Here is a 19,208-nt window from a genome sequence, read left to right as displayed (position 1 = left end):
CAAAGAAAAACGAAGTAAAATGGAGACAGTGGTTTTTTGAAACCGCGACAATCGTATTAAAATTACCGTTTGGAATGTCTTAGATAAAGATGTAACGCTTTTTACTCATAATCACGTGATAGTCGTTACAATGATTGGAATTTGAGCATATCTAATTGTATGTTTTATTCTTATTAAAAATAAATATCAAACTATTATAAAGGATAATTTATGAATTATAATTGTAACAATAAACGAATAAAAGGAAATCCATTAAAATACATAGAAATTTAAAGCGTTTTCATATTTAACGCATTTTCACTCAAACGTAAACACTATATGGATCACACAAATTGTAATAAATAAGTTTCATTAATTTAAATTTGCTGTAACACTAAGGGCATATTTATTTAACTGGGCTTAAGTACACATGAAAACTTTGATTTTCTTCTATAAAAAGTTCAGACTGAATTTGAGATACTTTTGATATATAATAATAAACTAAGGTGAATTACCCCAACCAGAGTAAGTCAGTAGGGGGGGGGGCTCTACACCGGAATTACACAGGCAATAGAGCACTGTATTGTTCATACATGTAACATCTCTTTTTTTTCTTTTTTTTTACACAGTGATCACCACTTATCAAGGCCCGGAAGCCACTCAGGGATAAGGGTTATTGCATTCTCCCTCCTTATGGGGGATTGAGGACAGAGAAATTTTAATTTATTTATTATTATTTTTTTAGTGGGGAGAGATGTGTCCTTTGCTAAAATTGGGATAGATCGTTGGATTCATTCACAATATCTGGCAGGCTTTTTTATGACTTGGCCGATCTTGTTTGTGTACTGGTCTCTCGTTTGGCTCTTGTTGGTTTGCTGCTGCTTCTCATTGTGTTTGCTTGTTTCATTGTCTGAGGTGAGACTTTCTATTTCAGAGTGGTTGTAGATGTTGCCTCTTGGTTGTTGTATTGGGAAAGTGTTTTAACTGTAATGTTTCGCGTATAAAACAACGTTTGCGGCAGTATCACTGTCCGCTTGCATTTTACACTTCGTATGGCAAACCAGTCAACCTTTTCCTTACCGTGCCTTCTTCCCACTCTCTTTCATGAGGTCTTAGAGGTAAGACCTATACATTGCTGCCCACGTGAAGTTTGCTCAGTTCTCTGCCTTTTCCCTGTTGCCCTAGTTTCTTTCTTTTGCATGTCATGATGCGAGTAAGAGTAACTGGCATTCAATAAGGCCTCTGTTGTTGGTACTGTTGCCTTTGTCCGTCGGCATAGTAGCCTTTGTGCTGGGCTAGTACTAAGACCTTCGGTTGATATATTTCGCATGTTTAGTAGCCCAATTAGTAGGTCCTCTCATGAGGCCTTACACTTCCACATAAGACGTTCACAGCCACCTCAACAGCGCCGTTTGCTTGACCGTTGCTGGGGAATATTGTTTCATGAGTAAATGCCCAATCTTTTGCAAACTTTCGAAATATCTTAGATGAGAATTAGGGTCCATTGTCAGAAATGAGAATGTCTGGTATACCATACCCGGCAAATGGCCTCTAAGATGTCTGATCACTGTATCTGAGGTTAGGCTGTTCAGCTTGACCACTTAAAAAAACTGCTGTGCTGGTCCATCGTGACAAGATATTCACTTCCAACTCATTAGAAAATGTTGGCATCAACTCGTTGCAAGAGTCTCTTTGGTAATTCTGTGACTGAGTGGCTCTGCTGGTTGATGATCTGCATATGTGGCGCAGGTGGCACGGGCTGGAACGTATTGGCATATTTCAGTGGACATACTTGACCAACCAAACTGCTTCTTCGCTCTACTGAGACAAGAGTTTATGCTTAGATAGCCAGCAGGACATTTTTGTTTTATTTCCATTCTCATAGAACAAGGTACGACTATTCTTGGTCCTTGCACTGTCAACTCTTCCATCTAGTCAAAGAAGGGTTTTACTGAATCAGACAACAGTCTTTTCTTGCTGTACCAAACTGTCGCAGTAACCGCGGCCAATGTCTTCATGATAGGATCCTCCAGTATCTGGGATCTGATCTCAGAAAGCCTATGGTCAGTGATAGTCAAATTATTCACTGTCATGAGTTTTTCTACTTTTGGTTTGTCTGTAGGCGCACATGAGACGGTGTCTGCTGATGGGATTTCTTTTCTTGGCTTGTATCTGATAGAGAAATCATAATGTTGAGCCGATAGCAGTGTAAGTGCTTTGGAGCAGTGTAAGTGCTTTTGCTGGTGGCTTCTGGCAGATCGACAAAAGTTGTTTTTTTGTCAGTGAGGGCATTCACAAGCCTTGTAATGGTGATATTTTCCCAGATCATATACCACTGCAAACATCTCTTTTTTCAATTTTGGCATATCCTTGTTCTGTGTTCGATAGGAAACGGCGTGCATAGGCGACTGGTTGCCCTTCTTGGATCAGGGCTGCTCCCAACCCATACTCATATGCATCATTTTCAAGTGTGCATTCCTTAAGTGGGTTGTAGTTGGAGATCACTGCCGCTTTGCTTATCACATGATAAGCAAAGCGGCAGTGACCTCCAACTACAACCCATAGCCATATTAAAGGCTGAATGCTGTGCCTCTGACCACATCCATGTGGACGTCCTTTTTGTTAAGTCCTGGAGGGGCTTTAAGATTGTCGTGAGGTTAAGGATTAATTGCACAACATAGTTTATCATGCCGAGACATCATCGCAGCTCTCGAATAGATTCTGGGGCTGGCATGTCAGTGTCTAAATGTTTTGTAAATATTTTTTTTTTCTTTTAAATCTTTAAAACTTTTGTAAATATATTTTTTAAAAATCTTGCTCGCGAACTTTCGAATATGTCTGCTATTTGACCTGTTTACAAGTTTAGAAACAACCAACGGCAATGTCAAGGTCGTACAACCGGTGTCCCTTGAATTGTTCGCCTATTTTTATCATCTGCTACGGGGTATCTAATTTTTACTTGAACCCTTGAATCAAATCACTGAAATCAAATCACATTTGCTCGTTCTGTTGCCAGTTCTATCGCTCACATTACTGCATTTATTGATTTGTTCATAATATCTTTAGAAGTCACTTTTGAAAACCTTATAAGCCACGTTAGAAAAAATCTCGTTACAAAAATCTCATTTCGAAAAATATAGTTTGTACTTTTTTACTGTAAATTGTTTTATTATTTTATTGTTGAATAAAATTTCAAATGGAAAAATGGAGAAAAGCATATTGAAATGAAAAAAGAATGGAGAAAAATAACATGTCGAAAAAAAATACCCCTAACAAAAATTATGATTAAATCTCATTTCTAAAAAAGCTGATTGAAAATTTGGTACTAGTGCATAGTGCACTTATTGATCCGTGCTGAAATAATAACGTTATTATTTAAAAAGCCATTTTTAACATGGGAGGGAGGGTGTTTTGTAACTATTTTCTACTTTAACCTTACAATTGAATAAAAAAACATATAATAAAACTTAAATTAAACTTGGAAATACGATTTAAAAAAATAGCGCGGATGCACTAGCACCGAAATTTTTTATTTCCCCTCCCCCCCACCCAAAAAAAATGATTGCAAAAATTTCATTGAAAAAAAAACAAAAAAAAAAAACATTGAAATTTGTATTACTGTACACATAGATTCGAAAAAGTTGTCAAAAAACAAATATAACACATAAATATTATCAAAAGTTACTTTTCTATCAAATTGGATATATGTTTTGTGTTTTTATTCAATGTAACATGTTTATTCAGCTCGAAAAACATGCAGTGTTTACCGATGTAATGGAAAATTCAAAATGGCGCCCGACTCTCTCTTTAACACGGTAAGTTTGGGAAGAGGTGTTATAAATGATAACTAGAGAAAATACTATTAAAAAAACACCGAATATATGTCAGACTATGTCACGGTAACATATATTGAGCGAGTTTCTAATAGTATTTTGTCTAGTTTATTATTTATAACCCCTTTTCCCGAACTTGCCGTGTTAAAGAGAGAGTCGGGCGCCATTTTGAATTTTCCATTACATCAGTAAACACTGCATGTTTTTCGAGCTGAATAAACATGTTACATTGAATAAAAACACAAAAAAATATATCCAATTTGGTAGAAAAGTAACTTATCTTGCCTTTGATAACATTTATTTGTTATATATTTGTTTTTTGACAACTTTTTCGAATCTATGTGTACACCCCAAAAAATTACTTTCCAAAAACGCAGATTGGAAAAATCTAATTTCCAAATATACCGTTGAAACGTTTATCGGGGGGAAAAAAAATTAATAAAAGCTAAACTTAATGCTATAGGTTTTTGTAATATATAAGTAAAATTTAAAAAAAAAACAACCTAACTATTTAAAGTCAATAGTGAAAAGACGTCGGAACGGTTACAAACGGGGACAATAATTTTTCAAACAACATGCTTTTCGATTTTTTTTTTTTTTTTTTTTTTTTTTTTTTTTTACTTTCATGACTGAAGGGTTAAACTGCAAAATTACCAGCTGAGCTGAGAAATAGAATGGCCGAGAGGTGAGGTAGGTGCACGTTCGACTTTACCGAGTAGCAGCACACCTCCTCAGCTATTAACACTTTACTAATTCCCTCCCCTCAAGTAATGGCTGAGAGGGTGCAAAACATGCTTACCATCTGCTGATAAACAGGTAACAGCAACTACACTTTCATCGATGTAAACTGGGAGCTGATTGTATGTCTAGGTGTATCAGAATTTTTTGTAGAAATTTTTGATACCCCTAACACGAAACTGCGAATAAAATATAAAAAAAAACTCGTAATTTCTCTTTTAAAAGTGGGTTGTTTATTTTCTTTATGGAGTATACTTCCAAAGTTGTTTTAAAAGTAATAGAAATATATATATTTTTTAAAAACAGTAATGAAATTAATTAAATTTTACGAGCTCAGTATTTTTCAATTTTTAAACTTTAAAAATCTATCAAAATTTTTCTATTGATTCTATTTTTACGATGTTTTTAGGGTCAATGTGAAATTTCATGCTCTTTCCAATAAACCGAATATAATATTTTAGACAAAGTAATTTTTTTAATTCACGCCCCCCCCCCCATTTTCAAATGTCTATTAAAAAGTAAATAATTAATTTACTCACCAAGGTTTTATATATAACAAATTGAAGATAAAAGATCAATAAATAATATATTCAAATTTAAAACAAAAAAAAGTAGTGTTTTTAGAAATTTACCTGTAAAGTCTGAAGTTTAAAACCTTTTTTTTAAAAAAACACGTTATTTTTTTTTATTTTTTTAATGAAACCTTGGACCTTGCTCCTTTAATTGAAAAAAAAAATAGGACTTGAATTACATTTTTCGAGTAGTTATAAGCTTGGAAAAACAGAGGGTGGAATTATTCAATATTTTTCACGAAATTTCTGACAGGCAGATTAATTAGTAGGTTTAAATCTAGAATCATCAGAAAAGGTCATCGTAAATTAAATCGAATCGAATCTGATAACAATAAGTTGCAAGTTACACATAATATAATCATACTTCTTTGTCTATAATTTATATTGTCATTTGACTGACTTCGCCGTTTGTGCAATTCCTTCCTCTTAATTGAGTTGTTCATTTGAAATATTCAGTTTCGCATTTTTTTTTTTTTTTTATGAGGATCATTTGGATTATTCGGACTACTGTTCTCATCTTGGTTGTTAACAGTAGTTCGACTAAATTCAAATAATAATGAAATGTTCAGTCTTAAAAAAATGGACCTGATTTTTATAATTTTATATTTTATTTTTTAATGAATTGGACACACAAAAAAGTAATTTATTATTACGTATAATCTCAGTATTTTAGGAAAACAATTTGGCAGACTTGATTCATGAACGGACATTTTTACATGAGAAACGGAATAACGATTACACCGCTTTATGATGACCTAAATTTATTGGTCTTGAGCAGCTGATTTTTTGAAATAATAATTTCACGTTTAAATCATATTTTTCATCTTTTAATTTTAATTCTTTTATATTTTCATATATTTTATTTCTTATTGAATTGAGCACAACAAACAAATCTTAACAAACAAAACAATTTTTTCTGTTTTGAACACAAAGGAAAAACTAATTAATCCTGATTTTTTTTTTCGTTTTAAATTCCTAGAATGAAAGGTAAGGTTTTTTCTTTCTTTATTTTACACTTTTGAAAAAAAAAAACTCCAATTCAATTCAGTAACTTTTAAAATAGTCTTAAACGTTAAAATAAGTTTCTTTTTATGGCAATTCAATAAAAATAATGGTACATGCACTTATTGATCCGTGCTGACTGCTGAAATACTGACGTTGTTATTTAAAAAGCCATTCTTAACATGGGGAGGGGAGGGTGTTTTGTACCTATCCTGCATTTTAACCTTACAATTGAATAATAAAAAAAAAACATAAAACTTTAATTAAACTTGGAAATACGGTTTAAAAAATAGCGTGGATCAGTAAGTGCATTAGCACCAAAATAATATTTGATTCCGTGAATAAAAATTATGAATCTCCGATTAAAAACATTTCCTAAAAAAATCATTATTCAATTTGACATTTAAGTTTGTGTTAAAAATATGTTTATTTTAGTAAAAGTTATGTGATTTATGAGAAAATAATAATGTTTACCATAAACAAAATAATTTAATTCAAATATGGTTGAATTGTTCGACAACTGAGCACAACATTTTTTTTTTGTTATTTAATTGTTTTAACATACTTTTTAAACTTTTTTTTTCGTCTACACTTATCTATTATGTCGCTTGACAATTCCGTTTGATTTTTTATGTTTGATTCAATATTTTTTTTATTTGTTCAATATTGTGGATTAGTGTCTTTTATAATTTTTATACAAAAAATTATGTATACAACAATTTTGTTTTTCTAGCACAAGGATTAAAAGAGAAGATGCGTTTATATTCAACTAAGAAATTCAAATTCTAAAAGCCGGAGTTCTCTTTCTCATCAGAGAGGTAAGTTAATCTTTTAATTAATAAAAGGCTGGTTTTTGTTGAATAATAATAAATATGTCGCTGAGGCCATTTGCAATCCAAAGCACTGGTCTCTCTTCTGAACTATTTGTGCTCAACTTTAAATGGCTTCAAATCTTTGAAGCCTGCACTTCATAAACCACACACAAAATAGATAGTGGCAGCCCAGAAATGTGAAGTAAGCATATTTAATCCAATGCTAACCTAACATGAAAGTGCAGCCAAAGAATACGTACTGTATGATCATTCCTTGAAGGGGAAATAGTCTGTATTGAATTGATAAATCACTATAATGTGATTTATCAATTCAATACAGACTATTAAGGGAATTAAGCCGGGGGGGGGCTCAATTTATCCTCTAGGTACGGCATGAGCCAACCATTATCTATTCAGGTGAGGAGCTTCTGCGTGTATTCTTCACAGATTTCTGCCGGCACTGGGTATGCTGACACTCGATTGTGTAGCCTTTCAGTGGGGTTGGTCCTCAGACCACTTCCACGATGCGGTCCACGTTCGGTTTTGATGCTCAAAGGTGATGGTGAAATCCGGTTCATTAACAGAAATGACCGCGCATTTAATATTTTTTCTGCCACCTGTAGGCTCGACAACGACACCTCTGAGAGCTTTTATGGCATCGATCCCTAGAAGTAAGTCAAACTCCAGCGGTTTGCTATGCACCACCAAGACATTGATTCTGGCAGACACACCTTCATCAGTGGACACAGAGACCGCTCCAACGCTGCAGCACACATGGGATATTCCACCAATCGTTTCGACATTCATGTTTGTTTTTCTCCAAGGCCGTCACCAGTCTGCATGTAAAATTATCCTAGAGCATCTTGTATCAATAAGTGTGAACATCGCACCACGTCAACATAGATACCTGTCACTGGGAGCGTTGTGTTTGCATTTTGGTAGGGAAGAAAATTGGCGCTTATGTGTCCTCCTCTTGCTCGTTTCCCAAGCAATTCTGAGCCCAGTGTCCACTCTCACCGCACCGGTATTATTATAGGGTGGTAGAACATCTAAACAGTTTCATAGAGAACACAACACATCATATGTATGCAACATCCATATCACCTTAACAACTCTTAAATATTATACTATCACAACATCCTTAACAACTCTTAAATATTATAGTATCACAACATCCGTATCAACCTAATAACTCTTAAATATTATAGTATCACAACATCCTTATCAACTTAACAACCTGTAAATATTATAGTATTACAACATCCTTATCAACTTAACAACTCGTAAATATTACAATATTACAGTATCACAACATCCTTATCAACTTAACAACTCTTAAATATAGTATCACAACATCCTTATCAACTTAACAACCTGTAAATATTATAGTATCACAACATCCTTATCAACTTCACAACTCTTAAATATTACAGTATCACAACATCTGTATCAACTTAACAACTCTTAAATATTATAGTATCACAACATCCTTATCAACCTAATAACTCTTAAATATTATAGTATCACAACATTCTTATCAACTTAACAACTCGTAAATATTACAGTATCACAACATCCGTATCAACCTAACAACTCTTAAATATAGTATCACAATATCCTTATCAACTTCACAACTCTTAAATATTATAGTATCACAACATCCTTATCAACGTAACAACTCTTAAATATCACAGTATCACAACATTCGTATCAACCTAACAACTCTTAAATATTATAGTATCACAACATCCTTATCAACCTAACAACTCTTAAATATTATAGTATCACAACATCCTTATGAACTTAACAACTCATAAATATTATAGTATCACAACATCCTTATCAACTTAACAACTCTTAAATATTATAGTATTGCAACATCCTTATCAACTTAACTCTTAAATATTATTGTATCACAACATCCTTACCAACTTAACAACTCTTAAATATTATAGTATTACAACATCCTTATCAACTTAACAACTCTTAAATATTATAGCATCACAACATCCTTGTCAACTTAACAACTCTTAAATATTATAGTATTACAACATCCTTATCAACTTAACAACTCTTAAATATTATAGTATTACAACATCCTTATCAACTTCACAACTCTTAAATATTATAGTATTACAGCATCCTTATCAACTTCACAACTCTTAAATATTATAGTATTACAACATCCTTATCAACTTCACAACTCTTAAATATTATAGTATCACAACATACTTATCGACTTAACAACTCTTAAATATTATACTATCACAACATCCTTATCAACTTAACAACTCTTAAATATTATACTATCACAATATTCCTGCGAATTGTTTTCAGCAGATTCTCTCGAACAGTAATAAACTAGCGAATTATGAAAATCTATTCCTACTGTGTTCTTTGTCTTTTTCAGACTAAATTAAATAGCTAGCTGCTGCCTTTGTGTTGAACATCTTTAGTTATTTTTTGTTTCTTATATCAAGTGGTTTCATACCTCGTCTGTAGCGACTTCAATGTAAAAGAAAGCTTACTGTGTGTCTCATTAATAAAATTGATTGAAGTGGATTTTAAGAAGGTGTAGCAAAACGTAGTAGGCAAAAATCAGGAACAAAGATAGGAATAATCAGTTTCACCCTGCACCGCCCACCTCTAGAAGAGAGAGATTTCTTGGCTGTAATGACTGTAGAGAAAGAAGAAGGAGACAGAAAAAAGGCAGAAGAAAACTCGCTTCACGCAGATTCGTGGTTCGTCACAAAGACCAATCCAACCGGCCGAACCACCTACGCACAATCTGCAAAACACTGCCTGACTGCTTCCCAGCGTCCTGCCTTTATAGCGGCTGGGAATTATATATTTGCATAATTGTGCGAGAGCACACGCGATTCTGCGAGATCCACATGGGGTCAAAGCCAATAAAAACCCATGGACCCCATTTTGGAACTCTCTTCTGCTCGGCCAGCAACACAGCAACAGACTTATCCGAGGTAATCTCTTTATTTCCCCTCATTTCGGTTATTGTCAATTCCGCTACAGAAGGCAATGATATTATCCTGTGATTAAAAAGGAACGCGTCGTTTCAAAGAACTAAGAAATATTTAAAGAAGGCAATTAGTATTATCGCTTGATTATGCATTCTTAAAAATTAGAAAATATAACATTAAGAAGTAAAAAAAATTAAAGTAAAATTTCACAACTTTATTATTTCATATGTTTATTTTACATGTGAGTAATTTAAAATAATAATTTGAATAAATATTTGGTTACATTTCAAACTGAGTTACATTGATTATGACATATGCTCATCGTTTGCTGTACATACAAATATAAAACATGAATAAAAGACTCAAATTAAAGAACTAAATACTGCAGGAAAGAAGAAGTTTAGACATAAAACATAAAGAAATTCAATTAGTTAGCATGCTTCTTATTTGTTATAGTATGTAACAATTTAGTTTTTAAAATGAGAATATATTCCAATATGAAGAACTAAATGATAGTTTTAAATAGACTTAGTCACTTCAGTTGTTGTAAGAGCAAGTGGACTAATAAAAATCTTACGGATTACTTAGACACAATTCCTGAGAGACCAACCTGTTGCAAGAACAGATAAAAGTTTTAAAATCGACAATGTAAATACTTAAGAAAACTGGCCCTGTCAGTGGGGCATTAGAATATGCCGACTGCCCCCCTGCAGAGGGAGAAGTCCCTCAATGGGGGTCCTGGATATGACCTTAAACTATATCCAGTGGTGAGGCCCCAGCTTTGGCCCCGGGCTTAGGGGAGTGTGGAGCCACCCTTTAATTACTATTGCTCCCAGGTCCACTCTGACTCGGAGTGGTAGTACCAGTTAGGGTCCCAACTATGGGTTAAATAGAAACTGACTTGAAAACAACAAATATATTCTATTAAAAAATTTTTTTTTAAAATCTTTGGATTTGTCATTAAATAACCCGAAAATGGTTAATATGCCGTAAAACAAAAACAACCAACAATATTTAAAGATAAAACATTCAATACATTATTTAAAACTTATTTTCACCCAACTAGGCACATTACCACATTTATAAAAGGGGCTACTATTTGCAACCATGTCTAACAGGGTATTTGGGAAAGTTGAGTACTGAAAGGTCTGTTCACATTAATTTAAATTTCTGCATTTCAGTACAATCAGAGAAGCAGGTTGCAGGGAGGAATTCCAAAGTTTAATGGTTTAATGGAAACATTATTTTGTGGAAGACTTTTTAGCATTTAGAGACATCAACAGTGAAGCGTAGGATTTTGCTGTTTGTCAGGTTGATTGAGACATCAAGGAGATACATGTGTTATGAGTTTATCAGAGCACTTGTAAAACTAACATAGGGATGCAATAGGACAGAGAGTGGATCTTAGACATCGGTGCAGGGCCTATTAGGTTTGACACTCTTTTTAAACTTTGACAAAAACAGAGATAGTAGTACCAGTAATTGAAATTTTATCGTTACGTTCAACGAAGTTTATCTCGTTGCACGAGACTAAGAGTTCTAAAAGAAATTTAATAAAAAATAAAGAGACCACGGTAAACTGGTATAAAATTTTATCAAAAAACTGGCCTGCCAAATCAGTCCCTCTGGCTGTTCTTAAGAACTCTTTTAACAATTATAATTTTACAAAATAAATTCGGCGTAGGATCCGTTACCAAAATTTATTTCTTTTACTTTGCTTTTTTTTTTCACAGCATATCAACCCTTTCTCGGGTTAACATCGAATTAATATTCATCCTGAAATAACGTATAGATACTATTTTATGGAATAAAATAGTAATTCCAACTGTTGTCATGGGAAATTAAAAAAAGACTTTGTTTTGCTTGTTTCTCGAATTTATAATTTTATCGGATTTCGATTCTGTTCAGGATTTGTTTGGTAAGTTTAATAATCTCGATGGTTAATATTACTTTCTTCTTGTATTTCGAACATCGCAACACTGCTCTGGTGTAATTAAAAGGTCGCAAAAACGCTCTGGTTCTTTCAGTTCGACGCAACATCGCTCTGGTGTAATTTAATTCGACGCTACACTGCTCTGGTGCTTTTTAGTATCCTGCCAGTCTCTGGTGTTTTTTTTTTCTTCCTGCAGCTTCTGCTGATTTCACTCTTTTTAAAATGGCGCGCTCAATGTTTTAGCCAATCAAATCCCGCATGACACAGCAAGAAGTAGTAGCACCAGATACACCAAGAGAGGAGAAGAAAAGAAGGGGAGAAAGAGAGAAGAAAATACACCAATTAGAGGGGGGAAAGGAAGGGGATGGAGAGAGTAGAAAGACAATAATAGTGGGAAAAAAGGAAGGAGAGGTAAATAGAGAAAAAGGAAAATAAAATTTCTACACTAGTTGCACCAGCCCAAATGTGGAAAGAATATTCAATACATGTGCAAATGTTGGCTTTGAAAATGTACAAAATTTTAAGCAGTCTTAATAATGTCCTAAACGTATTATGTAATGTATTTGATAATTAGAAATTTAAAAATTGTGCAAAGCAATATTTACACATTCCACACACTGATGAGTTATACACTTGTAGTTACATTTTAATATTTAGATGAAGTAGGATTGAACTGATATTTCTTCTCAAATTCGATCAAAACATTATTGAGAAATATATAAAAAATATATAAAGAATAATCATTTTTTTAAAAAATGATAGAATATTACTGTACCTTTTCAACCCAAATTAGTGCCATTTTAAGAAAATGTCGATATTTTCTTATTATTTTGAGTATTGTTATATGTATGTAATTGAGAAAGGTAATAAGATTTTTAAATGAACATATTTACTCTCATTTTAACACCGGTTAACATTGCATTAAGATTTATTATATTTGTCCAGAATTTGAATTTGGTCGCTCAACTTTTCTTGAAACATAACGTCAACTGCCGATTATCAAACGTTTCTCAATAAAGATAATAAAGAAACAATTGAATATAATAAATTCACCATAAAAAGCACCTTTTTATGTAGTTTTCATGTATTTTTTTTTTGCATTTTTCTTTATTGATGTAACTAATTTAAAGTAGACTAAAACTTTTTTTTCTTTTCATGAACAATTTTTTCTCTTGTAGGTTGAGATTGGGCAAGTGTTTTTTTTAATTAAATTAAGACAGCCAGATTAGGTAGACGTTTTTACAATTGTATCAGGCGATGTCCAAGTGTAGTGAGCAGACACAGTGAATGTGGAAGAAACTTCACCGACCAGGTAGTTTTCTAATAAAGATAAAAGGATCATTACCAAACCCAAGTGTATAACGTCACGTTCTGAGCAAAGCCGAGCTGATAGTTGGTTATATCTAGCTCGCATTCCGCACAAGTACCACATATATATGTGTGTGAGTGTATTGGAAAATCATTAGAGTAAACATCAGAGATGCCCCATTGACGAAGATCTTTTCTCTCTGAACAATGTGCCAATGAGACAACCGGTAGGCATTGAAGCACATGTCCCAAAGTATTATAGCGCCTTTGATTCATCACAGATTGTGTAATTGTCATGACACAAAGACAACAAGTCTTTTTCTGGTTTGTTTGTCATAAGTCAAATACAAATAGACAAAAAAATTACTGATACTAAAAATCATTGTAAGCATTAAATAGACAAAATAACTAGGAAACACATAGAATTGTAGAAGATAGTAACTACTGATTTCTGGAATAAAGAACAATCAGAAATTCCTTAATCGAAAAAGCAAAACTGCTTGCCCGGCAATCTGTTTCTAATAAGATAAAAGCTAACAACTCCCTGTCAAATTTTCCTATTCAAACAGAAACCACACTTGATGATCTGAAAATTACCATTTCTTCTGTCCCATATCATAAAAAATTTTTCACCTCCAAAGCATGTAGACCTGATCTATACTAATTAGGAAATGCTCAACTGAGCTAGCTCTCATACTTTCCAAACTATACAACAAATGTCTTGTTGACGCTTGCTCCCCTAATAGTAAACTGCCTCTGTGATACAAGTGGTAAAAGTACCGACCCTCTCAATTATCGCCCTATCAGTATCTTCCATTTTGTGAAAATCTTTGAAACATTAATTGATCAAATGGTATGGATTTAGACGATGCTGTTCTACTGCAGATATTTTAACAGTCATTTCTGAATGCATATACCATTCTCTGTAGCCTTTGATATATCCTAGGCCTTTGATAAAGTATGGCATGAAGGTCTGCTAATAAAAATTAAATGCTACAGTATAACTGGACGTATACTAAATATAATTAAAGCCTTCGTAGACAATAGGACTATCTAGGTTGTTATTGATGGACGTTCATCCAAGCAGCATAACATTAATACGGGAGTGCCTCAGAGGTTTATCCTTGAACCACTATTATTTTTGATATCCATTAACGACCTCCTTTATAATATTGTATTTGAAATGCTGATGATACCATGCTCTATAATGTGCAGGAGGGAAGAAAAGATCTACACAAATTTAAGACAAAGCATAGTGGAATAGGACCATGAATGGATGATAAATTTTAATGCTAACAATAAACACTTAAAAGAAATCCCTTCAACCACCGATATCCATGACAAATATACCTGAGAATTCATCCTTCAAACTCTTTGGTTTAACAATAACAGGCAATATTAATTAGAACAAATACATTGAGCACATTGCGAAGGCTGCTGTAAAGAAGGTAGGTTCCCTCTATCTAGCTAGAAGACTAATCACACCTGAAAGTTTTCTCTACCTCTACAAAGCCACCATTCGCCTTTGTATGGAGTATTGATGCCACGTCTGGAGCATTTACCACTAGCCTCTCCTTGGATAGGGTCCATAGAAGATTATCCAGTAACCCCTATCCATCACCACAATATTTCTTGATAACATATTGAAGATTTCATATACTTTCATGAAGTTATGAAAGCTACATAGGGTTCTTATTTATTTTCAGTGATGCTCAATCAAGTGTTTGGTGATTTTTAATCATGCGTTAAATTTTAATTCTGAACTACAGTGTAGCTTTTCACTTTTAGGTTCAACAACTAGCGTTTTAAGGAAAAACTTTTGTCCAAAAAAAAACATAATCAGAGATCTTATTGCTGATATTGTTGCTCTCGTTGGTGCATCTTACGAAAAAGCTCAGTCATTTCTGGATTTTTGTTCAATGGTGCAACTGTGTTCAGATCGGCAATTAAAATTACATCAGCCTACGCCCTAGATCTTAGAAGCAAAAGCAGAATAAATTAATCTTGCACACGGGATGATGATATTTTTTATAAAATTGCAACAATCAACTCATTGTTTAATATGAATCACAAAATTGACGATAGAACAGACTATCTTTTACAAAAGTTGTCTGTAAAGAATATGTGGTGTGTCTCTCCATTATAAGGTTGCAAACCTGAATTCATTTCCAAATGTAACATTACTGGAATTAGGAGCAGCACAAATATATTGAGAATGAACTATGGTAGAACTTCAAAATATCTGATGTTTGCTGAACTTAATGCGATTTTTGTTGAGATTTTTTACTTTGATGGCAAATTACAAAGTGTTATGAGCTGAATTAAAAATTGTGTCCGTAAATATCTGAGAAACATTCATGAGGTGTTCATGCAAGTTAAAGTATCTGACCGGAGCTACAAATGAACATCTGACAATGATTTCTTACCTGCACAATCTAAGAAAATATGAAAATATGCAACTACACATTAAACAATTTCTTCAGTCGACAGGGGTTAAAATGCAAATTAAAATGTCAGCCACAATTTAAGTGAAACTGAAAAATCTTAGTGTGAACATCATATGACGAGATAGTCCATTTTATATATATATATATGTATATATGTATGTATATATGTATGTATATATATATGTATATATATATGTACACATATAAGTGTACATATATATATATACATACATATATATATGTACACATATAAGTGTACATATGTATACACATATATATATATGTACACATATATATATATGTACACATATAAGTGTACATATATATATATACATATATATATATGTATACATATAATTGTACATATATGTATATATACACATATATATGTATACATATAATTGTACATATATGTATATATACACATATATATGTATACATATAATTGTACATATATGTATATATACACATATATATATGTATACATATAATTGTACATATATGTATATATACACATATATATATGTATACATATAATTGTACATATATGTATATATACACATATATATATGTATACATATAATTGTACATATATGTATATATACACATATATATATGTATACATATAATTGTACATATATGTATATATACACACATATATATATGTATACATATAATTGTACATATATGTATATATACACACATATATATATGTATACATATAATTGTACATATATGTATATATACACACATATATATATGTATACATAAGTACATGTACATACATATAGATCCGTGTATACATATATATGTATACACATACATATATAAACATATATATTTGTACATATGTATACACATATATGTATGCATATACATATATGGATGCACATATGCATATGTGATTACATATGTATATATACGTACGTATTTATATATATATCTATATACATATGTATATACACATGTATATATACGTATTTTCATATATGTATAGATATATATATATGTGTGTGTATACATAGATGTGTATAGATGTATGTACATATAAATAAAAAATATATGTATATATATATGCACGTGCAAACATATATATGTATACATAGGAATATAAGCACTTTAGACGAATATGGTCGAAGTACAGCTTTTGGGTTCCATAATATATAACATGCCAGCTGAAATAAAAAAGACTGCTTGGCGAATTTAAAATATATCTAAAATTCGGAAAAGAATAACTCTACTGTGTTCAATCAGACGTGCTTGAATAATGACTTGCTGCCAAAATATACAAATATTTTGATACGTATACATGCATATATATATACATATATATATATAGATGTATACAGAGATAAATCTATATAAATATACTCATCTTTGCATAAATATATAAATCTATATATGTATACATATATATACATGTTTACTTCTATATATATATATGTATATACGTATATATATAAATATATATATGTGTGTGTGTATACAGATATATATGTATGTGTGTATATATATATATGTATATATATATATATATGCATGTACATATCAATATTTCTTTATGTCCCATGATCCGAATGATATAAAAAGGTATTGGTACAAGTGGCTCTAGACTTTATGCTAAGCAATGTAGTAGATCTTATTCGATATGTTTCGATTGAATTAAACTAGAGATTGTCACTAAAATTATGATATAAAAAATATATTTGAACAAGGATAATAATAATAATAATAATAATAATAATAATAATAATGGATTTTATTTTTATTCACAGGTGTTCCTGCTTGAACGTTTTTATAAATGTTCAATTGATCATTTTCTTTAACACTTTTTCCTGGAGACATGTGGAAGACAACGGAAGCATCTACATGTAATTGATTTTATCTAAATACTAATATTTAATAAATTCAACGAAAATCACTCATTCTGATGATAATATTTCTCACGTAGGCTGTTTCATGTTCAAATAAATAAGCAAGTATTAATAGATGGAATCACAAATTTGATAAATGTTTGTGGCTTTTGTACAAACATTTTATACACTACGAACAAGTAACAAACATCTATTACAAATGTAACACTACGCAAATGTTATATTCTTTTGAAGTTGTAAAGTTTTTCACATGTTTCATGTTCTAACAAATAACAAAATATAAATAGAATTACAAACTGCATGTGACTTTTGTACAGACATTATTTTATACAAGTATTGAAATTTAGACTTTTGTACAGACAACATTTTATACATTACAGACAGATTAAAAACATTAAAAAAGTAACACTATGTACATCTTATAATCTTTTGGTAAAGTTTCTCAAATTCGTACATTTTTTATAAAAATCCATATTATTAAGTATTATTCATACGGAGATCAATTTTAGTGGAAAAAGTAGGTACACATTAAGTTAATTGTGCGGATATTTATGTTATGAAAAATCAAAGTTAGTGAGACATACAGTACGAAAAACTATAGAAATAAATGTTTATTACAGGTGTAATACTAGATAAATTTCTCAAATCTTCATCATTTGTAAATTTTGACTAAATATACAATATCAAATTTTTGCTATAAATGGAGGTACACAATAAGAACAAGTTAAATACCTGTGAGTTTTGCCTATATTCTTGTTCTAAAAAGTCAAATTTAGTAAGACATATGAAAATTCACACTGGGGAAAAGCCATATTCTTGTGACGTGTGTGGATATTCTTGTTCTCGGAAATCACATTTAGTGACGCATGTGAGAACTCATACTGGGGAAAAGCCACATTCTTGTGAAGTGTGTGGATATTCCTGTTCTGAAAAATCAAATTTTGTCAGACATATGCAAATTCACACTGGGGAAAAGCCATATTCTTGTGAAGAGTGTGGGTATTCTTTTTCTCGAAAATCACATCTAGTCACACATGTTAGAATTCACACTGGAGAAAAGCCACATTCTTGTGAAGTGTGTGGATATTCATGTTCTGAAAAATCAAAGCTAGTGAGACATATAAGAACTCACACTGGGGAAAAGTCACATTCTTGTGAAGTGTGTGGATATGCTTTTTCTCGAAAATCACATTTAGTTATACATATGAGGACTCACACTCAGCGTCACTGATAAAATTGGGGGTGCTGTGCTAGAGAATCTTATCAAGGTATATGATGAACCAGCAACACAGATTGCGAGAAAAAAAAGAATTCACGGAAATCGAGATAGAAACAAAAAGCAAGAATAGAAACAACACAAGAGAGCAGGGAAGATCCTGGAGGATTTTTACCAGGAATATATAGACAAGGATGTTTCACTCCAATTGCTGAAGAATGGGAAACTTCCATTTGATAAGGAAAGACTCACTATAATCAGACAAAGTCATGTCTTATTAAAATATGTTTAAAAATAGCTGGCTTTCAAATAGCCAGTGCAGGTTTTTCATATCAGAAATTGAGAATCAGGTCAGGCTTACTCAAAAATGGATTTAAAAAGATAGCTGACCTACAAGCAATTGGCCAGTGAAGATTTTCCAATCAGCAATTGAGAACTAGAGCCACCTAAAATCTATTAGCAGATGGTAACAAAGTATGTAAATACCATCATTGAAAGATCCATGGAGAGATGTTG

At 32.0% G+C, this 19,208-nt stretch overlaps 1 long non-coding RNA gene across 1 annotated transcript; it reads left to right on the top strand.

Annotated features, from left to right (window-relative positions):
* The first annotated feature begins 5,816 nt into the window (after positions 1-5,816).
* Positions 5,817-18,287, top strand: LOC145239916 (uncharacterized). The gene is made up of 3 exons (XR_013862405.1): positions 5,817-6,109; positions 6,858-6,942; positions 17,378-18,287. It is a non-coding gene; the product is annotated as an uncharacterized LOC145239916 (long non-coding RNA).
* The last annotated feature ends 921 nt before the right edge of the window (positions 18,288-19,208 follow it).

The sequence above is a fragment of the Euprymna scolopes genome, chromosome 19 (assembly GCF_053919585.1).
Source record: "Euprymna scolopes isolate OS-2025 chromosome 19, ASM5391958v1, whole genome shotgun sequence".
In the NCBI taxonomy this organism is placed as follows: Eukaryota; Metazoa; Mollusca; class Cephalopoda; order Sepiida; family Sepiolidae; genus Euprymna; species Euprymna scolopes.
The sequence above is the reverse complement of the archived record's forward strand: the minus strand, read 5'-3'. Positions and strand labels throughout refer to the sequence as shown.